The sequence below is a fragment of the Felis catus genome, chromosome C1 (assembly GCF_018350175.1).
Source record: "Felis catus isolate Fca126 chromosome C1, F.catus_Fca126_mat1.0, whole genome shotgun sequence".
NCBI classification, from domain to species: domain Eukaryota; kingdom Metazoa; phylum Chordata; class Mammalia; order Carnivora; family Felidae; genus Felis; species Felis catus.
The window spans coordinates 68,549,925-68,576,115 of record NC_058375.1 but is presented as its reverse complement, the minus strand read 5'-3'; the positions used below and the strand labels follow the sequence as shown (position 1 = coordinate 68,576,115).

General features: G+C 33.0%; 1 protein-coding gene across 1 annotated transcript in view; it reads right to left on the bottom strand.

Annotated features, from left to right (window-relative positions):
* ADGRL2 (adhesion G protein-coupled receptor L2) overlaps positions 1–26,191 on the bottom strand; it is a 623,946-nt gene that overhangs the window by 211,160 nt on the left and 386,595 nt on the right. Inside the window, exon 5 of the mRNA XM_045036067.1 lies at positions 9,289–9,330. The gene's annotated coding sequence lies outside the window, so the exon portion shown is untranslated. The remainder of the gene's footprint in view (positions 1–9,288; positions 9,331–26,191) is intronic.

Genomic DNA, 26,191 nt, shown 5'->3' with positions numbered 1-26,191 from the left:
TATGGGTAGATACAAAGACCCACTGATTTACCCTTGAAGCTATTTTTTTTTAATTTAAAGTAAGAAAAGCAGTATGGTTTCTCTTCTCAGGGTATAAAGTTGTCAATTTTTGCCAAATAATAAGTACATAAATTGCATTTATAATATGGAGGATGACATTAGAATTTGAGATCTTACTTCCTCCTCTTCCTCCTCTTGGAATTTTTTTAAAAGTAATCTCTACCACCAACGTGGGGCTTGAATTCATGACCCTGATATCAAGAGTCACATGCTCCACCAACTGAGCCAGCCAGGCACCTCTAGAGTTTTGGATTTCAACACAAGAATTTGGGGATGGGGGGGCACAATTCATCCCTTGACACATAACTGGAAAAGAAATTGAAATGGGCCAACTGGGTCCTTAATATAGCATGAAATGCACAATAATTGTTACATTCTTCCCTTAAATTTCAGTCCCTTCCTCTTGAGGGGATGTAAACTCTCAAAAAGAAAACTGGAAAATAACATTACACCCAGGAAGGGCTTCTTGATGGAATTCCTTTAGGTACCAGAAATTTTAATTTTCAAAATATAGGGATCCTAAACCTTGTTATAAGGAATAACTTTAAGTAATCCTAACTTTGACCATCAAGATTAAATCAGAAGGAAGAAGTACATTCTGGTCAAAGCAGGGCTTCAAAAGAACTTACCTCAGACTCTTCCCCATTCTCTAACCTTGTGGTAGAAAAGGCATTAAAAGTATTATTCATCTATTGCCTTCTATTACTATCAGCATGCAGTGAAACCATCTCAGGATTTCATTTTCTTTATATAAGTGTAGTTATCAGGACCGTTTTGGTTGCAAGTTATGGAAATGATTCAAATAAGCTTCAGCAAAGCAATTTACTGGTTCATAGATCCCTAAAGTTTAATAACTGGAATTAAGGCTCAAAATCAGCCTTCCTTAGGGTCCATAAACCCATCAATTCTCCCTTTGCCTACAAGTTGGCTTTGGATTTCCAGTTTAAAAAATTACAAGGACAGACTATGTATGATTGGCTCATTTTTGGCGGAGTGTGCACCATAAGACCAATCAGGAGTTCAAGGTCAAGGAAGACTACAACTCCTTTCTAGAACTTTTCAAAAGACAAATGTAAAGATATTTGAAAGTGCTTGAGATTTTTGGGTGAAAATAACATGCTACATAAGTAAAGAATATTCTAATAACTTAGAATATACTTATCATTTTTGAGTATTTAGCTAAATGGAATCTGTCTACAAAAAGAAGTTTGAAAACTAGTTTTGTATAATAGCTATCAATGTATGTTTTGGTATTTTTAGTATAATACAATATTTACAATCTTACTGGTTTGTTTAAGCTGAACAGAAAAATACCGATTCTTATTTCTACTCTTTTTTGTTTCCTGAAGTTCTTATAGCTTGGTAAATAAATGTGATCAAATTCCATTTCAGTATAACCAGGTTTAGCTTGCAAGTTAAACTGACTATATCATTAATTTATTACATTAGAGAAAGGAAAGTTTATGTGTTATTCATGAGAAAATTAAATGTTAAAAAAAGAAAATATTTTTGAATTTAGTTTTATGTGCAACAATGAATGAGATAAAAAAGACAAAAAAGAATGAATGTGGTAATTCCAATATTTTATGTCTTTGTGGGTCTGATTCTGCTTTTTATCTTTTTTTCACCTAATTTTTGATTATTCGACTCTCACCACCACCCCCTTTTTAAATAGTGTGTTTGTGATTTCTAACTTATACCTATGGAATTCTATCTGTTAAAATTCTTGGAGTGATGAAATAAAGATGGGCTCTCTAGAGTGGATTTTTGTTTTTTAATTCTACTGAGCCCAAAAGGCACAGCTAGGGACCAGTTTAAATCCTTATCTTGGAATCTTTACACCACTGAGATTACGTGAATTTTTGCTGGAATAAAAGTAAGGCTGTTTTATGATTATGAATTTTTAGAGGAGAATTTTTTTTCTCCTTAGTTATACATTTAAGACTTAAAGTTTTTCTTGCAGTTTCCTCTATGAGATGATTGCTTTGTAGACCAGGTTAATGATAAGGATATATGCATTTTGGATCCCAGCACAAGCCTTGGGCTGTGTCACTTTTTCTAGTACCAGCAAGAACATGAAAAATAAAATTCTTGTTCACCCCATTCAGTAAACGTCCTTAAGGTAAAAGATACTTCAGTGCTTAGCAACCTTAGAAAAATCATGTTGTCCTCTAAATTAATGTAGACAAAAAACATGCTAAAATTTCATATCCATTAAAGACTTTTTAAAAATCAAATCAAACTAAAAACAAAAAAGGAAAATTTCTTAACTTGACAGAGGATATCTACAAATACTTATAACTTAATGGTGAAACTTTCATAGAATTTAGTTTTAAAAACAGGAAAAAAGTTGTCTACTATCATCATGTCTGTGCAATACTAGGTTAGAGTGGTCTATTGGTGGTGAACACAAAAATGAAATGGTGTAAAAACTGGAAAGGAAGACATAAAGCTGAAATTACTCACAGAAAAAGCACTGAGTTTATAGGAAATACAAGAGAAAATACAGATAAAGTACGAAAATTAATAAGGAGGTTGAGAAGGTTTGCTGGATAAAACAAAAATACAAAAGTTATTTGTGTTTCCGTGTACCAGAAACAAACATTAGAAACTATCACTTTAAAAAAGAAATCATTAAAAACATATAATTAAAAATTTTAATAAAATGGTAGAGATATATCTAACAAATTTATGAAATAAAACTTTTTTGAAAAATATTACATATAAAAAATATACATATAACATTTATATAATATTGTATAAAATCTAAGATTTATATAGAAGAAAGAATGGTCTTGGGAGCCAAAATACTCTTGATAAAGATCACATAGAGGAACTTACCAGGTTTTTAAGTTAGCAGTGAAATATTGGTGAAGGGATAAACAAATTGAAAGAAAAAAACAGAGAGCTAAAAATTAGATCATAAAATATATGGAAACTTGATTCCTGAAAAAGCTAGCTTTGAAGATCATTTGGGAAAGTATAAACCATTCAGTATATGGTGTAAAGACTCTAATTTCTATTTAAAAAATTTATTTCTAACTCAAACCATACACAAAAATTTCAAATGGATTAAAGGCTTAAATGTGAAAAACAAAATGTTAAAAACACTGAGATCAAGGGAAAGATTTCTTATGTAGGAAATGTAAGATATAAGCAAAAATCGAAACTTTGTTAAGTTTAACTGCATTAAGATTCAGAATTCTGTCGTAAAAGGGCACCTTAATAAAGTGAAAAGATGGAGAGCACCCCAAACACTGTCAGTTTGATGCTGCCCTATTTGAACCCACATTTGGTCAAAGACACGCTTTAAAAAAAAATAAAGAAGTAAAAAGGCAATCCACTAGCTAGAAAAAGACATTTATTACACAAATAAAGAACAATGGATTAATAAAGATATTGCCTAGAATTTTTAAATTTGTTTTTAAAAGATTTTACTTTATTTATTTGTTTGTTTATTTTTAATGTTTATTTACCTTTGAGAAAGTGTGTGTGTGCAAGTGGGGGAGGAGCAGAAAGAGAGGGAGACACAGAATCAGAAGCAGGCTTCAGGCTCCGAGCTGTCAGCACAGAGACCCGACGCAGGTCTCGAACTCACAGACTGTGAGAACATGACTTGGGCCAAAGTAGGACACTCAACGGACTGAGCTGCACAGGCACCCCTAGATTTTATTCTATTTTTAAAGTTTATTTATTTGTGTATTTATTTATTTATTTATTTATTTATTTATTTATTTATGAGATGAAGGGGTAGGGGGCAGAGAGAGAGGAAGAGAGAGAATCCCAAGCAGGCTCTGTGCTTTCAGCACAAAGACCATCAAGGGGCTCCATCCCATGAACTGTGAGCTCATGACCTGAGCCGAAATCCAGAGTTGGACACTTAACGGACTCAGCCACCCAGGTGTCCTTAGAAGATTTTATTTTTAAGTAACCCCTACACCCAACATGGGGCTCGAACTTACAACCCTGAGATCAAGAGTCCTGTGTGCCACTGACTGAGCCAGCCAGGTGTCCCTACAATTCAATTTTTAAAAAATTGGTTAAAGAGAATCAATACCTCATAGAACAGAAAACCCTAATTGTTAATTAAGTGAGAAAAGATGCACAATATCATGAATAATCAAAGAATTGAAATTTGAAACTCTGAGGAGTTTTTATCTCCTATTCAGAAAAGTGATAAAAATTTTAAGGTACCTGACAACAAATAATAAGTGCTAACAAGGTTGTAGAACTATTGGAACATTTATCTTTACATAGTTGACAGGAATGTAAAATTGATACATTGTGCAAGTTAGGAATTTTCTAATAAATTTGAAACTTCATACTCTGTGACTCAGCAATTTCATTTTCAAGTATATATTCTAGAGCAATTTCACAACCTCACATTATTGGCATTTTAGTCCAGATAATTCTTTGTTGTGGCGACTGTTTTGTGCCTTAAAGGGTTTTTAGAGCATCCCTGGCTTTTATCTATGAGAAACCAGTAGAATCGCCCAAGTTAGGACAACCAAAAATGTTTCCACACATTGCCAAACACTACCTGGGGGCAAAATCACTCCTGGTTAAGGACTGCTTGCCCTAGAGAAATTTTAGTACATATATTTATGCATGTTAAAGAATGTTATAGCAGCACCATGTAAACAGTAAAAAAGAAAACCAAAAAATTGGAAGTAACCCAAATACCAATCAGTGTTAAAGACAAATAAATTATGGCACACAATGGAATACTATACAACAGGGTAAGCTAATGAATTATAGTTACGTGCAACAAAAGTTTGAAACTGAAGAACTTAATGTTGAATGGAAAAGTCACAGACAAATACATACATTTTCACTTACATATTATTGCAAACATATCAACAAAATATTAATATGTTTAGGGGTGCAAATACATGCAATAAAATTATAAGGAAAATAAGGGATAGGGAAAATTTAGGATACTGTTTAGTTCTAAGGAAGACGGTTAAGGAATTATAGAAGGGCACAAAGAGAACTTAGAAGGTCACAGGGGACACAGGCATTCATGATTTATTTCTTATATGTGTATTGGACATTTTATTTTTTAGCTGCTAAATATTTAATTTTTTAAAAAGGAAGCAAGTATTTTAACCTTATAAACTGTGAAAAGCAATTCAATAACACACCAGAAATGTCTTTTTATTTATTTAATAATTTTGATTTGTATGTTTGAACTGAAATGGTAAAAACTTATTTCATAAGCCAATTTAGGTTATTGCTAATAAGTTCTGTGGTTAAAACAAAATGTATTAACCATCCATCAAGAAAGACATCCTGTCTTCAAAGACAATGGCTATTCACAGATAACATATTCAACCAACTGCTCTAAAAGCAGAGCTTTATTATTATTATTTTTAAACAGAATAATCTAGTGTCAGTAATCAGTGCATGGAGTGAATTTCCTCTTATAAAAAGCCCATCAACTGTTTTTTGCTAATTAAGATGAATATTATTCCTGTGAAATGAACCAAAAAGTTATATGAAACCGGAAATCCCAAAAGGGATCTATAATCTACAAGAATAATTGCTTGCAATTTTAATTGAAGGAAAAAGAGAGAACTGTTTTTAATCTTTCCTTTTCTCAAAATATTAAACTAATCAACCTGTTGGCCAATTAACAATTCTTTACTATTACTACATCTGACCTAAAAATTGACATTTGATATATTTGAAACCGTCGTGGAATTTTAAAAAATAAATTGCACAATGACTATTGGCTATACTTAACTCCAGTATGGAACTTTTGTCATTCATGAAATAAAGTAACAAATTTTTATTAATGCTCTCAGAAATAAAACATATTTTATTATTCATTGAAGACTAGATGCTGTGACTATTCACAGAAATATGAATTCAATCTTTGTTCATTAAGTACAGCCAGAATTGGGAATGAGAGGAAAGATCTGTTTTGCTGAAGAGCAGATTAATTACACTGAGAAATTTGCTTTATTTAAATAGTTGGCATTTGTCTCTATTAGAAAAACTTGTTAATTCTGAAGATTTATTCTGTTTTAAAGTTAGTTTGAATAGATACATGTGAAACAAAATATATATTTACTTTTCAATTTAGTTCACATAGTAATTCAGAAATTTAGCAGCTTGCTTAAATTTGCAGTTACAAATCAGAAAGAAATAGTTGGAATGAGCAGATGTTTTAGTTATCCAATAACTTGTTACACTGACCTGATCTTGGTTATGGGTGGGAGGTTAATTTTGTTTATCTTTTTTCTAAAATGTTATGATATGTCAGTTGTACTAAAGATAGAGTAGAAGCAAAAAGAGAATTAAGAATTAAAATTTTGATTCCCCAATAAATCAGATTAGCATCTTTGCAGCATAAACCTATTAGAAATATATACATCCATATACAAATAGATATGAATTTGGCTTCCCAGTCTTTAGAAAAGACTGATGCTAGATTTTTCCCTCACCTATTATTTACAGTGGTATTTAAAGCAAAGTGAGAAATTTCATTTAAAATTTTTAGGTACATTTAAAAAATAGCTATATGAAAAGAATATTATCAAAATGCACAATATATAGTCTCTCATTTATACAATGTAATTTGGATGAGACTTTCAATACAAGTGAATTTTGCAAACGAATGAAAATTACCCTTTTAATCATTAAAACCCTTTTAATCATTAAAACCTTTTCATTCTAATGACTCCAAATCTCACAATATTATCTTATGCTCTGTATAGTAAGTTTAAGGATGCATCATTTTATTGTAAAATTCTAGGGCTAGAAAGGAATTCAGATTTAATAAAAAATCTTCCAGTATAACTCTCTGATTTAAGAGATCAGAAATTTTAAACCCAAAGTATACGATATAGCTTCTCAAAATCTATCGTATAGTTAGTCTGTGGTCCCTCAATTCTTTCTTACAACTGATGAAAAGGTGGGAACAGCCTCTGACTTTTCAATTCATTCCTCTTGCCCCTCTCGGTTTTTATAATATCCTTCCTGGTTTGTGAGCTAGACAATCAGAGAACCAATTCTGTTTTAGATTTATGTAAACTGAGAGCAAGTGGGATGCAAGTGAGAATTTGGGAAGTATTGATGTGAACATGAGTAAGATGCTGGCTAGAGCACTTTTTTTTTTCCTTCCCTAAATTTCCTCTAAAATTATGGCTTATGTCCAGATGAAGTTGTTGGATATTTGAGATATAACTGCAGCTCATACATTTATGCTGTATTTTCATATAATAAATTACTCCTGAGAAGAAATTTTTAATCTTGAAAATATTCTATTAGTTCTATTTATTATGTTTATTATTAATAAATGATTTAAAAATATTATTTAGATTTAAAAAAACCCTTGTGCTAACATATTCTTGTAGTTACCTAGTTGTCTATTATACTTTATTACTCTCAATCTTGGATCTTAAAATAATTCTGTACATTAAACTTGTAAAGGTGATTATTGGTTGTAGGTGAGTAAATTACACAGATTTTACATCACAGTTTTCTGTTATTATTGAGGAGTTTGATTTACTGTCTTAAAAGTGTGAGCTTATTTTAAAAGTTTTACCTTCATGTTTTAGCCTGTTTCTAGCTAGACCTTTTCTTCTTTTTTAAAAATGATTTAATTAATTAATTTGTTAATTAATCAATTTATTTATAGAAGATTTTATTCTTAAGTAATCTGTATACCCTTTGTGGGGCTTGAATTTGCAACCCTGAGATCCAGAGTCACATGCTCTACTGACTGAGCCAGCCAGGCATCCCTATATTGGCTTTTCTTCTTAAAAATTTCATAAAATATCAAATTCTTATGAACTATACACCAATGTGAAACTGCAGATCTTTTCATTTCAATTTTAAAATGTTTATTTTTTCACACACATATACCTGAATTCTAGGAGTATTTTTGTATGGGAGTAAAATTAATAAAAGTGATAGCTTTAACCTCATTTTAACTTCTTCATTATCTTTTTTTCAATCCAATTAAACTTCAATTTATATTTTTGGTTCCTTCTGGGCTTAGCTGCAGTTTTTTGTTTGTTTGTTTTGTTTTTGCCTTTGCTCTTTTAAAATTGTGTAAGATCATTTTGATTATGCAATTGGCACAAGACCTATTTCCTCTGTTACATATATTCACATTTCATTAATAATAAATATACTGTTTTAAATAGCCTAATATTCAAATAATGGTGTTGTTCTGATTATAAAAATATACATATTTATTATAGGAAATTCAGGAATTGAAGATGTAATGAAGACTATTAAACTACCCATTTTCCACTGTTTTGTGCACCTTTTTTTGAGGTTTTTTCCTAAGTCTACCATATGCTCTCAATTCTCTTTCCTCTTGATACACAAGCACACGTGTACACAATGTACAATGTATGTATTTTGTGCCCTGCATTTCCACTATTATTAATAGCAATTTTGATGATCAGTTTATTTGAAAGTGATTTTTTTCTACAGTGAGAAATTCCTTCTTTTAATAGGGAATATCCAAGACTACTGGGAAAAAAACATCATAGGAACCAGTAATAACTTGCTGAGAAATATCATTTTACATTGACCTTTCCCATTCAATAAAATTAATTTTTATTGTTATTTGAATTGTAAAGAGGTTATGATTAAGACTAAAACTAAACATTACCTTTTGACATCATAAAAACATAAAGGCAAGAAAACTATGTGTTTAAACAAAATCATACAGTAGCTAGCTCACTTAGGAGAAGTTATGATATATGCTCTTAGAAAACAAACATTTTTAAATTCACAGATGCTGCAAAGCCCTGGTCAAACATAAATTACAATCAGTTTTTATGTAACAGTAAAAATTCCAAAGGACTCTTACTCACCAACTCTCAATATGTATCACAGATATGCTTTTTCTTTATGCTCATAGAATATAAACCACATTTATTTCTATATCTGTGTATACTTTAAAATAAATTATCCCAGAAAACAAAATGTTGACTACACTGTGTTCAGATGCAATACAACAACAACAACAATAACAACAAAAACAACAAAACCCAGAAATCTTATACTCTGAAGAGCCTGTACATGGTGAGAATTTTGGAATGCTTATAGAATTTGAATGCAGTATCCATTTATTTCAAGAATATAAGCTGCCTTATAATTATCAGATCATTCAATACTTTTAGCAAATGCCACTCCATTTTTATTATAACAATTCACTCTTTCTTGTTTGAGTACTATCATATATAGAAAGAGCTCTTTACTTACCATTCTGGGAAAGATGAAATTTATCATTATGCCATAAATACCCTGGAAAGCAAAGAAAATATTATTATTTATTATACCTCCATCCACAGGGGTTCTAACCGCCAAATGTAATGCATCAGCAGCGAAACAAAAATGAAGTAAATCTATTGCAGAAAACACAAATCAGTGTTCTAAGAATTCTTGAACATGTATTACATGATTTTGAACAGAGCTACTTTAGAATTAAGCAATTGTTGTGATAAGGAGTTTCAAAGTCAGAAATAGAACATTATATTTTCCCCAAACAAATATATTAGGATTAAGAGAATGTTGTCAATGAACTACTCTCCTTCTCCCCTTTAGCTCAGTTGAAACTTTCATTTCTATAGATGCGACAGCTATACCCAAAACTCTTTAAGGGAAAATTGAGGGTCATTCTACTTTCTTGAGGTCAACATTAGTGACCATTTTTTTTATACATTCTTTTTTTTTCAATATATGAAGTTTATTGTCAAGCTGGTTTCCATACGACACCCAGTGCTCATCCCAAAAGGTGCCCTCCTCAATACCCATCACCCATGCTCCCCTCCTTCCCACCCCCCATCAACCCTCAGTTTGTTCTCAGTTTTTAAGAGTCTCTTATGCTTTGGCTCTCTCCCAATCTAACCTCTTTTTTTTTTCTTCCCCTCCCCCATGGGTTCCTGTTAAGTTTCTCAGGATCCACATAAGAGTGAACACATATGGTATCTGTCTTTCAATGTATGGCTTATTTCACTTAGCATAACACTCTCCAGTTCCATCCACGTTGCTACAAAGGGCCAGATTTCATTCTTTCTCATTGCCACGTAGTACTCCATTGTGTATATAAACCACAATTTCTTTATCCATTCATCAGTTGTTGGACATTTAGGCTCTTTCCATAATTTGGCTATTGTTGAGAGTGCTGCTATAAACATTGGGGTACAAGTGCCCCTATGCATCAGTACTCCTGTATCCCTTGGGTAAATTCCTAGCAGTGCTATTGCTGGGTCATAGGGTAGGTCTATTTTTAATTTTTTGAGGAACTTCCACACTGTTTTCCAGAGTGGCTGCACCAATTTGCATTCCCACCAACAGTGCAAGAGGGTTCCCGTTTCTCCACATCCTCTCCAGCATCTGTAGTCTCCTGATTTGTTCATTTTGGCCACTCTGACTGGCGTGAGGTGATATCTGAGTGTGGTTTTGATTTGTATTTCCCTGATGAGGAGCAATGTTGAGCATCTTTTCATGTGCCTGTTGGCCATCTGGATGAGTGACCATTTTTTTTAATCCAAATTTATATATAAGTTATTTTCCTGTTTGGAATCTTAAACTGGAAATCTGATGTAGGAGGTGAGAAACAAAATTAGAAGTCTAAGCTCCAACTTTTCCACACTAAATAAATGATAACAAAGCATTATTTATTTTCTTACTGTTTTCTGTTCATTAAAAACAAGGTTTTGATTGCACCCATGATAAGAATTAGAACAAAATTATATTTGAAAAAGGAATTTTTTCTTGAATTTCTTGTGTTCTTTAGAATTTTGTAATTAAAACTTACTCTCACATTTAATAATTAGTACAAAATTACCTTTCTTAGTGTCAATAGTTCTAAAATAAAGAAATATGTCAGTATGTAAGAAAATATGCTTTTCTCATATCCTGATAGTGTTATTATGTATTGGTCATTTTCCGTTCCTTTATTTACTTATTTTTTTAATATCATAATTTAGAGAAAAACACACTGAGTCATCTCCCTCTACCTCCCCTACCAAAACTAGATGTCTAAGGAAATTTTAATAGAAAACATACTCAGAAAATGGTTTTTACTTGAGTTTTTGGATAATGACATTTCAGACCCTTCAAAGTTTTGTTTTTGTTTTTAAGTTTATTTACTTATTTTGAGAGAGAGAGTGCACGCAAGCAGGGAAGCGGCAGAGACAGTGTGAGAGAATCCCAAGGAGGCTCTGTCTGCACAGAGCCCAAAGCAGGGCTCAATCTCACCAACTGGAGATCATGACCTGAGCTGAAATCAAGAGTTGATGCTTTAACCCAATGAGCCACCCAGGGGCCCCAAAGCTATTTTTGAATGAAATAATTTTGAATAATAATTGTCATGTGTTAATGTAATTTGAATCATTATTTCCAGTAAAGAAAATGTTTCTATAAATAAAAACTAGCTAAAAATTCAAATTTTATACACACACACACACACACACACACACACACACACATATATATATGTATGTATATTTAAGTAAGCTCTATGACCAACGTGGGACTTGAACTCACGACCCTGGGATCAGAAGTCACATCCTGTACCTACTGAGGCAGCCAGGTGCCCCTGAAATGACAGATATTGATGTTCACAAAATTTACTGACTTTTTTTCTGGAGAATAAAATTAAGATTTGAAGTGTGTCCTACTTAGATTTTGACATAGAGGATATCTTAGTTTTTAAACATTTTTACTTTTAAAGAAACATTTGGGTAGTTTCTGTAGAAATTCTGTAATGATTCAGGAATTCTGCCAATGAGTATAGGAATAGTTTTAAGGAAACTTAAAATAGTTTCTTAAGTTTAAGGAAACTTAAAATAGTTCCTTTTAAGGAAACTATTTATATACTTAATTGTACATATTGACAATTTATTTCAAAATTTTGTATTTATTGATTTTTAATGAAATATTTTAATGGAAAAGACTTTTAACTTAGAAATATTTTATTGTATGTGGTGCTTATTCCCAAAGAATTATTAATACTATTTTTGATATGATAACTCATATTTATAATTTTTAAACTGCTCAAAAAAAAAAAAGCAAAATAATTTTAAGCACCAGCTCCTGAAGAGGGCAGCACGTTCTAGATATTATTGAATTCCAAGCTCAAATATGACAGCTTTGGCTTCAGGATACTTTTTTCTAAGAACTTGAGGGAAAAAAATTGGATATTTTTTATAGATGTCTGCTCCCATGATACAATAAACTAGCAGAAATTCTAGGCAGCTGCAGACCAAGGTCAAAACTGTATTTGATTATTAAAAGAGAACATTCAAATTAGACACCTAAAGCAATGTATTTAGAAAGGGAACAACAAAATACTAGTAAGGAGACTTTCCATAAGGAATGTGTTTTATCTTAATACTGTAGATAACTTTTCCTATTGGCAGTGCATTGACTGTCAAAACTACTAAAGGGGTTAGATTTAATTATCTCACTTCTTGCACATTTCATCTCAATTGCTATGGCAACATTCAGTTGCCTCAGCAGCAATGCACACTTTAATCAGATATTTCCTCCTTATTTCTCTATGAGCCAAAACTGTGTAGTCAAATTTACAACCAAGTCCTGATGAATCTGATAACACTTCCTACAATTTAATGGGCAACTTGCCTCCACCCACACATATAAATATTTTCAGAGAGGCTTGTAACTATTGGACAAGTGTAAGACTTGATAAGAATATACATTTGGACTTTCCTACTTCACTTTTTTTTTCTCTTTCTGCCACCATTCCTTTATAGCAAATTAGTTTTTTGTGTGTTTTTGTGGTTTTTTTGCCAATTTGAAACTCACTCCAGCAAGCCTCTACCATGGGTCATCTTACCTCAATAAAATAGCCAATGAATAAGGGAAACGACCTCTCACATTCTTCTTCCTTAAGAAGTCTATTGAATTATTTGCATTTTATCTGAATATACTCAGAATTGGCACATCAAAGAGCTTCTTTCTATTTCTTGAAAGCAGGTAAGAGAAGGAAGAAAAATAACTGAAGACAAAGTAAAACATGATATAAGAGGAAACCTGTAGAGTCTCAGACTTAAGTGGAGAGCCAAGCATGAAGAAAATTTAGCCAAGCTTCAGTAATAGCAATTTTAATGAGAAGAAAAAGCATGATGCATTAAATCACTGATGTCACTTGGGTGAATATTAACCATCTACATTGTTGGACAAATCATCATTTTATTTTGCAAAAGACTAGAGAAACTTTTGTGGGCATATAGGGAATATTCAAACTGTCTTCAATTCTGACTTAAAGGGTTAGCTTATTATAATTTCATAAATGCTTAGAATTTTTCAAATAGTAACTATTTTAATTTGATACTTATATAATAATTTTTTAAACTGTAATTAAGAAGCAAAGCGATCTTAGGTCTTCTTGACAATTTTAGTGCCTGCTAAAATTTGTATTTAGATAGCAAACATTTTATCCGGAAGTTGTGATAGTTCTCTGGTGAGAAATTTTACACCAGTAGCTAACAGTAATATTTCAGCATGATGTTTCAGTCACCACTTAGTAGTGTCTGGTAACATTTTCATTAATGGAGGCAACCAAAAAGATGCTTTCTATAGCTGGGCTTACCAGTCTGACATTTTCATGGCAATTTCTAGATGGTATCTTAGGTATTACAAACCACCTAAATACAGCAATCAATGAAAACTTGACCAAACATAAAAAAGGTTATTTAAGGTACAGTTTGTATGTATTTTTAATTTTAATTGAGATAATCATTAAAAGACTGTGTTCACCATATGGTTATTGAAAACTTAGCTTCTCATTAATGATGAAGTTTGGATGCCATATAACCTAGGGAGTAGCTGAAGGAATAGAAGTTTAATTAAAAAGAGAAACCTGCAGAAGAAGAGAAGCACGGAAACTATCTTCACATATTTGAAGGGCTTCTTATGTAAAGGAGACAGCGAGTATTTTAGAAAACCAAGACAAAAGGCAAAAAGTTCCAGAGAAGTGGATTCCAGCTCCATATAAAGAAAATTTAAAAACAGAATTCCTCAAACAATGGCACGAGCTATGAAGCGATAAGTGCCTTGTCTAGGTGTATTTTATAAACCGTTTGCATAAGAACTCTTTAATTTCTGTTGCTTGAGTTCTGGGACAACATTGCAGAATCACTCTACAGATTTAGATCTGGGAGTTCAGATGAGTCACTTCTTAATGAATTTTTCAAGTACCAGTGCTTTATGTCAGTATGGAAACCTAGCGGTGATCTGCAAACAGCATATTCAGCAGCAAGTTTGCAAATCCTACTCTGGAGAAATGGTCTAAATGAGAAAAACAAACAGTTCTTAGAGTGAAGAGTTATCTAAAACCTCCAAGGAGACATGTAAATCGGTCCTAATTGGCATTCTTTCAAGAACCTCAGTAGATGCCAGGGAGTGACTAGGGGTGAAGAATGAGTTTCCCTTTCAGTCTTGACTTGGCTCTTCAACCTAAAGCTGGGGTGTTGCCAGACAATGTGTATGCCGCTGACTGTGTTAGACTTGTTCTCTGGATAAAAGGAAGATTTTGGCACTATCCTCAAACTCTGTATTCACTTAAGAAATAGTAATTGCTCAATTAAGGGCCCAGAGCTTTTTTCCTGTACCCAGAGAAATTAAAAGTTGAAGAGAAAATTGCACATGATGTGGGAATGTTCACCTTCGCCAAGGTGGCTGATTAAGATAAGGGAAAGTTGTAAGTAATTCGAAGATTATAAATATAAGGAAATTGCTGATTCTTTAGTCAAAGTGATGGTCACTTTTTGTATAATACCAGATCCTATAGAGTTCCAGTTTACGTTAGTTGGAAGTCGTCTTTTTACTTAGTTCAGTTTTGACGTTTCCTTATGTTATCCTTCTCTCAAATCACATTGAAGGATACAAGGGGCTCACAAAAGGTCTTACATAATAATATCTAACCTTAATATACTCCAGTGCTGTTGTTTGGAACATGAGATCTTTTGGAGAATGCCTGTCTACCAGAAGCATCTGTTTCTATCCAAGGAGCTGATGAGTAGTTTTGCAATAAGGAAAACTAACTTTAATTCTTACCCTCAAAGAATGTAGGATGTTACATACTTCACTTTACTCTTTCCTGCTCCTCCAGGCTTCTTCAAATCAAGCCTTTATATTAACTTATGTTGTTTAAAATTCTACCTGCTGAGGTTTTGCTGGCAAATGGTCTCAAAACTTGTTTCCGAAATGCTCACCCACAAAAGCTTTTACTAGCCAATTCCATTTGGTTGGCTATACTCCCAAAACAGTCTCTGGTGAATGAAAACATTAGCTGCAGAGAAACAGAAACTTCCATGGCACCCTGGAGGAACTTTTTGATCCAAAAGACACTCCTAGTAAACCAAAGTGTCATTGCAAATTCGTGAACATTTCCTTATGTCATGAAAAGCAGTAGGAGGAAAAGCTGCATTTGCACAATGGCCGTTCCATGTGTGTAAACCTAGTCTCCAACGTGAGATCAAAGACTGTCTTCAATCAACAAGTATTTATTTAGTGCATACCATGTTTGAGGCTTAAAGAGTCAGAAAAGGACAAATAGGAGCTATTTGAAAATTTCTGGTATTTGTTGAATGAATGAAGAAAGACATGTTGCTGTCCTACAAAAAATTAATCATCTACAGGATTATAAAATTAACATGAAACAAAGCACAATCTCTCTTGATCAGTTAAAACGTTTCATCTATTTTGTGCCACAGAAGGTTTTGATAAATTTCAACTTACTTCCTTCATTTAAGTAGTCCTAACAACAATAAAAAAGCACAAATCAGGTTGCTTTACCCAATATGGCCCTGCACCTGTACATCTACCCATTTGCACTTCTTGTCTGTGGAACTTAAGGTATCTCTACTGAACCTTGACTGCTCTGATTGTGAGCTTAATGAAGACAAGGAAGTTCGCATTTTTGTTTTCTAACCAGTGCAACAGTGCCTGGTAAACAATAATAAGCATTCAGAAAATGATTATTTAATGGATAATAAATAAGAGCAATGAAATGGTATTGACATAAACGCAAGAATTTTTCAGCAAGGTTAGTGTGGCTTGAAATGGTGTTCGTTTGATGGAAGATAGAGGATTTTTCCACAGGGCCTTCAGGAATGGATGGGATTTAGATAGTCGAGGGGAAGGAAATAAGGTATTTCTAATGGTGTTATGAATATGAGCAAAGGGATTGTTTGGATACATAGATATTAATGAAAGGATTTCATTCTTCTTGATGGGACCATGGGCTGTGTTATGGGTGAGTGATTTTGTTTGCTTTAGATTAATGGATATTGTATAGCAGTGTTTCTCAACCTTTAATTTGCATTCCTGGGGATCTTGTTAAACTGCAGACTCTAATTTAGTGGGTCTGGATTGAGGTGTGAGATTATCTATTTCTAACAGGTTCCCAGGTGATGTTGGTGCTGGTGCTATACTCTGAAATGTGACTGTGGAGGATCCTTAAAGCTAGACACAGCCATTTGGGCTTGATGCAGCAGGCATTCGGGAACGAACACTATATTCTCCAACAGCTATAGCATGATGAAAACTGCATTTAAGAAGATTAGTATGTCAACCTTATGAAAAGTATACTAAAGAAGACAGAGTGTGGATATAGGAAAATCAGCTGGGAGGCTGTCTTACACTTCGTCTGCGTATTTCACAGATTTGGTTTTCAATTACCTGTTGATTGATTAGTTTGTGTGGACATGGTCAATTCAAAAGTACTTTCTCAGTGGAATAACTGTGGGCCCACTGATTTTTTTTAAAACAAGTCAAGTTTAGGTAAAACACATGGGGAATTCATGAATGCTATTCCCTTCCTCTCCATCTGGAAAAACTGCATTCCTTCTTAAAAATAATTGAAATGTTAGCTCTTCTGTTCTTATCATACTATAAAATTGTAATTATGCCCTCACATGTATGTCTCAGACTCTGATCTTATTATATCATAAAGATAATAATAATAATAATTAGCAATAGTAGTACAACTAGTGTTTTTTGAGTGCTTATTAGTAGTGGCAGGTAAATTGCTAAGTTTTATAATTAAATCCTTATAACAATGTTGTGAGGAATACCGCTATTATCACCCCCATTTCTACAGATGGAAAAAAAAAGAGTACTTGCATGCCTTAATATGGTGTTAGCTACATGGAAATAAATATATTTATTCAGAGAATGATCAGTCAAATGTCTTCTAAGAAATCACTGATTTCTTAGTGTAGCTTCCATTGTTGCTTGATATCTTTGTCTTAATTCCTTGATCTCAAATAATTATAATAACAGATAGGAATTAGTGAGTGTTTCCTATGTCCTAGGTACTACTTTAAGCAGTTTACATGTGCTGTCTCATTTAATGTTCATAATAATCCTATGATATAGGTGTTATTGTTACCCTCATTTTACATATGAAGAAAATGAAGCACAAAGATTAAATAATTTGTCTAAGTTTCCATAGTTTTAGAGCAAAATTGTAGTTTGAATCCGCTGCACAGTGTTACTGATCTTAGCCTAACTTGTCCTCAGTAACATGGAATTCTGAGTGTTTTCTTAAGTGAACACCATAAATTTCTTCAAATCATATTTGTGAAAAGTTAATTTTTCATAAGAGAGAGCCCATGAAACGCAAGAAGGCTTATTGTTATATTTTTGCTTCTGTTAGCACATTGCAATGCCTGGCCAGGAGGAACTCCCCAAGGCTGGCAGATACTTAGATATGAGAAATTTTTTTCAGTGAAAGCACAGCAAATCTCAGATAACCTGGGGCCCCCATACATCATCTCTCTAGTCATACACCAAAACCCTCATACCCACAATTCAATTCCACAAAAGAATAAAGAGTATTCTTCAAAACAGGGAAAGGATTATTTAAAAGATAGTCAACACTGATAACAGTAAATAGCTTCAACGACACCTGGGCAGCTCAGTTTGTTAAGCATCCGATTTCAGCTCAGGTCATGATCTCACAGTTTGTGAATTCAAGCCCCGCATTGGTCTCTACGCTGACGGTGTGGAGTCTGCTTGGGATTCTCTCTCTCTCCCTCTCTCTGGCCCTGCCTGCTCTCTCTCTCTCAAACTAAATAAAGTTAAAATAAATAAATAGGCAAATAAATAAATAAATGGATGCAGTGATATCCTCCCTCTTAGGCTTCTCTTTATCCATGAGCTGCGTGGCCAGTTCTTGCTAGAATTTACTTCAAGTTCATGCAGAGAGGGAACATTATAATCTATTATTTGACATATTATTTTAAAAGGTTGTATTATAGTAATGTAAGTAAATATACAAATGTTATCTGTACACATATTTCTACTAAGTTTTCTGCCCCTCAGGAAGAATCTTAATTTTCTAAGATAATATGCATTGATATTTTAATACCTATCATAGAGAATTGGTTCCTTCTTACTAAAATATATAAAGAGGCACTTAATATTTAAACAAAAGAAAACAGAAAGCCATTACTACAACCATGAGTACCAAACATTTGGGAGGTCTTAATTGTTTTCACTGAAACTCCCACCAAGCATAATTGTCCTTTTTCATTATTATTCCACTTTATTTTTAAAGGGGATGGGGGGAACCCCCCTGCATTCTATACCTCCAAATGTATTATACAAATTCATGAAATATAAAATACTTTTCTATAACCTAAAAACTATTTTAGGATTATGACAAAATTTCATGGAAGGTGTTTAATTTGAATTTTTTAAAAGTTATTTTCTTACTTTGAAATATTGCAACTGCAATACAAGTCAAGTCTTTCCTGAATTATCTGTGAGTAATGACAACTCATTACTATGACTACTTGAACATATTTTTCAACAGAAACAAGCACATTTTCCTTTATAAATGAAATACACCCACCAACATCAGAATTGATTCATCACTACCATTCAACCCTCAGACTGCATTTAAGTTTTGCGATTTGTTTCAACAATGCTCTTTTTAGCAAAAGGATCCAGTCCAGAATTAAGGAATGCATTTAGTTTTTAAACTCTTTAGTCTTTTTTAATCTAGAAGATTTCCTCAGTTTTCCCATTATTTTCATGGGTCTGAAAATTTAAAAAAATTAAGAAATTTAAGAAACTAAAAAAATTACAATTTATTATTTTGTAATATGCTCCTCATTTTAGGCTTATCTTCTGTTTTCTTATTATTGGACTTAGATTATCTGTCTTTGCAGCATCATGAAAGTGAGGGTGGATGGATCTCATAGTGTCCTATCAGTTGGCACATCACTTGTGATATTAGTATTGATCTCATGATTAAGGTGATCATTGTAAGATTTTGTTTTTGTTTTTAGTAACTATATTGTGGGGAAGTACATTAAATTTCAATTTATTTATTTATTTACATATATAATATAATAATATAATATAATAATATTATATTTTATTTACATATAATATATATATATATTTATAGAGAGAGACTCATGGATATCCATTTTATCCAATAGGTTATAATCTGCTCTTATTATTATTCACTTTGATCTTCAAATAGTCTCAGATATGCACAGTGTGATCCTCTTTAGTCTGACCTCTTTCTTTGACATGTCCCTGGCATTGTTTGAGTACTCCCATATATTTTTTAAATGTTTATTTTTGAGAGAGAGCATGAGCAGGGGAGGAGCAGGGAGAGGGGGTGGAGGATCTAAAGTGGGCTCCGCACTGACAGCAGGGCTTGAACTCACAAACTCATGAACCATGAGATCACAACCTGAGCTGAAGTCAGACACTCAACAGACTGAGCCACCCAGGCACCTCAAGTACTTCCGTATTGGGGGCACAATAAGATACACTTTATTTTTGTCTTTTTCATGCCCCGGGTATGCAAACAGCTGTTTCTCCAAGCAGTCCTAGTTTCTTTAGATGGTATTTAGATTTGGAAGGCAGGTGTTCCCATTGTTTTGGGTGTGTCATTGTTCTCAGGATCTGGAACTAAGGAAATATATGCAGGAAAAAAATCTGTCTACCTATCTATCAGCTATTTGTACATGTATACACATATTGACGTATATTTGTATCTGTATCTATATCCATACATTAGGAGTTCACACTGATACCTCCATTTTAATTTAATTTATTTTTTAATTTAAAATCTAGTTAGTTAACATACAATGCAATATTGATTTTAGGAGTAGAATTCAGTGATTCATCACTTACATACAACACCCAGTGCTCATCATAACAAGTGCCCTCCTTAATACCCATCACCCTTCTAGCCCATCCCCCACTCCCCTCCCTCCATCAACCCTCAGTTTGTTCTTTGTCATTGAGTATCTTATGGCTTGTTCTTCCCTTCTCTTTCCCCTCTTCCTATATGTTCATCTGTTTTGTTTCTTATATTTCACATATAAGTGAACTTACATGATACTTGTCTTTCTCTGACTGACTTATTTTGCTTAGCATAATATACTCTAGCTCCATCCATTTCATTGCAAATGGCAAGATTTCATTCTTTTTGATGGCTGAGTAATATTCCATTTTATAAACACACACACACACACACACCATATATATATATATATATATATATATGTATGGCGTCTTCTTTATCCATTCATTAGTTGATGGACATTAGGGCTGTCTCCATAGTTTGGCATTTTTGGGAATACTTTATACACATCAGGGTGCATTTACCCCTTCAAATCTGTATTTTTGCACACTGAAACCTCAATTTCTAAACCAATGTCACATGATCTAACATAGTTGCTCTCTTTTCATATTTTTAACTACTTTCTTCAACAATGAAAAAGCTATATCCCAATTATCCTTAATATATTTATTTGATCTATTTCCTCACATGTAACCAATATCCTATTGCTGTTAAACATCCCAGTCTCCACCCAGACATTCTTCTCATTCTTCGTGAGCTCCAACACTGCTCTTTAGGCTGTTGAGGCTTTCCCCGCCCACACTCCCTATGGATGCCAACCTAACTTGTCCCCACCTAATGAGTTTAGGGTTTGATTGTTCAGGAAAGGAAAAAAGGAAGGATAAAGGAAGAGGAAAAGGAAAGTAAAAAAGAAGAGAATAAGGAGAAATTGCAATTCTTTTAAATTGTTGCCTGCTGTGTGGTTTCTAATGTTATTGCATATTATGTATTTAATCAAAAAGTTATCTTTTTATTAAGAAACTAAAAACAAAATAACAAGTCTATCTTAACTAACTAGACTTCACATATTTGACAAATATTTATTGAGTACCTACTACTCTGTGCCAGTATAAATAAATTTTAGTAAAAACCCAATTAACTACAGTTCTCAATTAATCAATATATTTTACTTACTTGCCTTTCAGGGAAATTGGCCAATTATAAGAAATCATATCCAAACTGAAGATTTATTCAAAACAAGGTCAGTCATAAAGTCAGTATGGATTTTACTGTAACTCCCATGACTTATATATTATACTATATTACAAGTGATATTCAGAATTATGACCCTAAAAAGGAATATGAAACTCAATCACAATCTAAATACTGCCATGTTCACTACAGACATTTTAGAAATATTTTCAACAAATATACTTTTATTCAGCTAACCATAAAACTCTATTCCCCAGACAACCAATTTCTATTTTATTTATTCCTTCAACAAATATTTAGGAAACATCTATATGTGTCAGAGTCTGTTTAAGAAAATAAAAATCTATTAAGTTCCTGTTCTGATGGTGTTTAGCTTCTAGTGAGGGGAAAAAAAGACAATAAACAGGCAATATGTGCTATTCCAGGTTATTATAAGTGCTAAGAAGAAAAATAAGGAAAGCTAGGGGAGCTGCCTTAGACAGGTGGTTAGTTTAGTTTTTTCTTGCCATCAGTTTGCCATTTACCCAGTGACATTCTTTTCCTCAGGATGAGAATTATATTATTCTCTTATTTGTTTGCTGGCTTTCTTTAGTACGTTTGGGTCAAATTTACAATGAACTTTTAGTTGCATCTAAGTCATTTTGCACAGATTGGACCAATATCAATGAAGATGGCAAATTGGGGGCATGCCTGGGTGGCTCAGTTGGTTAAGCATCCGACTTTGGCTCAGGTCATGATCTAGCAGTTTGTGGGTTCAAACCCCACATCTGGCTCTGTGCTGACAGCTCACACTCTCTCTTTCTCTCAAAAATAAATAAACATTAAAAAAAAAGATGGTAAATTGAGGAAGGTAAAAGGGAAAGAAAGGGTTAGTTGGGGAAGTAGTCTGAGTGAATTTTTAAATTAAAAGAGAAACTTTATTATATTGCTTGGGTTTTCTACATCACTTACACTTTCTTCATAATGTGTAAAAGTTATTTTTGCTAAAAAATATTTTCACAGTAGCTGAATTCTACTTCAAACAGTGTAGTGATAAAGCTTATGTATCCTTGAGCAACAATGAATGGAAAATGAAGTGACTGAGATAGACAAAAATCTGTAAATCTTTCTATTGTTCGTTAGCCACTTTCCAGATGTATATGTTTTACTAACTGCCACAAATGGCGACTCTATTTTAATAATTTAAATTATGGATATGGTCCCAAAGCCTTCTATTATTCTGAAACAATATTTGGTATTTTATTCCTTAGCTCAGTAGATATCTGTCTACTCTAATAGTACTGGTATGAATTTCAAGAATTTATAGTATATCAGTTTAAAAGAAAGATAAATAAGAAAACGAAAGTGGTTAAATTCTAGGATAGATTAGTCAATCGAAATTATTATCATCTATATGTAAAAGACAAGAATTTTGAGACCTGATTTGAAGTCTTCCCAGTCCTTGTTAGATAACTTTGGACAAATAACTCCTACACTCTTATCTCCAGTCTTCTCTTTGGCAAAATGAAAATGATGCTAGTTTGTGTCTAAAGTCACCATTTAGAAACAAGATCTTAGAATTAAAAAAAAAAAGCCAATAAAAAAAATACCAGTGTCATGTGTTTTCACACACACACACATACACACACACACACACACACGCTCTCTCTCTCTCTCTCTCTCACTACACACACACATACACACACACACACACATACACACACACAGTATTAAAGGAAAAATTATTTTTCAGTCAAATAAGAGAATATGTTGAATACTCAATTATTAAAATTCCTATTCACTAAGATTACTGTTCTGTTCATTTCAATCCTTTCAAAAATTACAGTAATCCTCTCAAATGATTATATTTGAGAAAAAAGAAGGATAGGAGAAATAGCTACATTATATTTCTCTTTTGATCCTTATTTTTGATAGGGTTCACAAAAGATGTCTACATCTTAATCATTTAGACGTTGCGTATGTGCAAAAATACATTTTATGAGAAAAATCCTGGCACATTCCACATTATTTCTCAAATAAATAATAATAATGTACAAGTTTGAATTAGTTTCTTAGAGAGAAGAGGACCACAAATCACTATTATTCGATTTAAATTATTAGAAAAAAATCCAATAATAAGTTTTGCTAACTATAATAATACATTGACTTTTATGTAGTATATTTATTCACAATAGAGAATTCTATACAAAATATTCATGTAACTTTTCTAGTTCATTCTCAAAGGCATTTTATAAAATATAGATTAAATAATTTCAATTTACTCATTTTGCCTCCATAATATTTAGCATTCTATACTTTTAATTATAATAAACTATTCCTCTTTAATATATACCTATTTAGTATATATATATGTTATACACACATATTTGCAAAGGCACAATGTTCTTTGGCAAGGAGTTTATAATTGGTGTCTTAGAAATCAAAACCAAAATGAAAAACTTTCCATTATTTCCAAAATAATCAGAATATACAAACAAATAATTCTGAACTTTGATTGTATTTATCACTGTGTATTATAATATAAGTTTCTCTGCTTTTATAACCCTATCTAAGTCGATGAGCATGGGAATACTCATTTTTTTGGCGTTAAGCCATTTTATAAAGTAAATGAAGTCACACGAGTGTTTGTTGCAACCTCAGAACTAGTGAACCATCCAGTGGATGGCAAATTTGGATGGGAGGGAAAAGCAGTTTAGAGACCTTCTTAGCTGGCTGATACAATAGACAAACACTGGGCAGTCCAGAAAGCACAAGACAAAAGGTTACACTGCAGAAGTATTTGTTGTAAAGCTACGATCCCCCACCCTTGTAAATCTGTATATACTATTTACATTTTTCACATAAATTTATATCCACAGGTGGAACCCAATTATCTGTCACAGGGCTATTATAAGGATGAACTGAGACCATATTTATAAAATTAACACTGAGGTTGTACTAAGAGCTAGGCCCTTGTTTAAGTGTATTCATCTTCACAATAATACCATAGATATTAGGTTAAACTACGTGAAAGTGCCATTTCGGTAGGTGAAAAACTGTTGAATGTCAGCAAAATGACATTTTGACCTACTACTGTTGTTTCATGTTACAAATGAAGAAACTGAGGAACGGAGGGCTTAAGTAACTTGTCTAAGGAGAATCTCTGCTTCTCCCCATCTTACGATTGAGGAAGCTGATGTTAAAGAAAGAATAGGCAACTTTTCCAAGGATACACAGCTATCTGCGTTTCAGGGAGTTAGATCAAGAGAGATTATATCTGCTTATGTGTTTTATAAATTTCATATTGCTAAAAATGTTAATGTAAAATGTTAATATAAAATGCTGGTAATATAAAATCTTCTCTTCCTACCCTCATCCTGGGTCTTTCATTCTCCAGTAACCAAGGATTACCAGGAAAAGATGCATTTAGTGATCAGGATAAAAAGGCCTCCATCTTTACTGTCTTGTGAGAGCTTCCCCTCCAAACCAACAGGGTGACTGCACTCATCCATCCCCAGCCTCTCCTGTGACCAACTCAATGCTAAATGATTAAGGTGCTAAAGTTCTTTGGTTTGTTCTCAAAGTATTCTCGGTGATATCCTTGGGACAAATGAGGTGCAAGGGCTATCAGAGATAACATTAAAAAATTCATGAAACGTTATCATTTCTCAAGTAGCACACAAAATAAATCTCAGACATAATTTCATGCGATTTAATTTGAGCTGGAACCAGGGACATTTTAGACTGTATACACAGCAGAAGAAAGAAGAACCCAAGTAGGAGTATCTTGTTGTTGTTTTTTTCTTTTCTGCTCTATTTTCATCAATGCCTCAGACACTCCCTTGTAATTAGTTAGGCACTTTGAGACATTAACTTTGAGCAGCATTTGGTGCACTGCAATAAGGCTAGGAGAGACCATCTTCATCCTTGGCATAGAGAACATGAACATTTTTCTTAGCAACATGTGCTAGGTATGCTACTTCAATGAATTACATGAACACCAGTACTGGTTTCCTTGTAAAAATTGCAGCTGCCGCAGTAACAGTTTATCTTTCTGGTTCTCCTACACACAGAAGATACAGTAGTTACCAGTGCCTGACTCCAGAGTCAGCCTGAGTATGAAACCAGACTCAACCTGTATTTGAAATCTCTACCACTTAACAACCTGTATGACTTTGGGCAAGCTTCTTTGTATCTCTATACATCAGTTTCTCATGTGTAAAATTAGGATTATATTAGTTCCTACCTACACAATTTAGAAATATTTTAAATGGGATCATGGTTGTAGTGTTTAGAACATTGCTAAGCGTGCTCTGTATTTTAATAAGTATTGATTTCTCGTGAAATTTTGAGCAGATCTTAATTTAACATTTAGAAACACAAGTGCTTTCATGTGTTCAGAGAATGCTTAACCTCCATCAGGAATTTAGGTTAATTTCCTTAAGAAATGATTCATCACACTCCTTGCATTTATCTTATTCTCACTTTATTTCCTAGATTTATCTTTAATATATCTTTTCCCACTTCCCAACATTTACATAACCATCTCAGTTTTCCCAGAACAAATACACTTCATCACCAGTTACATCTATCCTTGTCCTTTCCTTTCCTTCAGTGTTATAATGCATTTCATTGTTTGTTCTGATCGTTTACTGATAACTGCTGTATTACCAAAATAGACATCAGTTGCTAACACAGAGTAGCTATGCTGGGTGCTATTCAAAGCACAGAGAAATTTTTCCCTGAAATTGAAGCTGATGAACTAGAGGCACATAAAAAACAAATTAAGATCCACTCACTACTACCTATATGGGGTTACAACAACAAAATATTGCATGTGACTATTATACA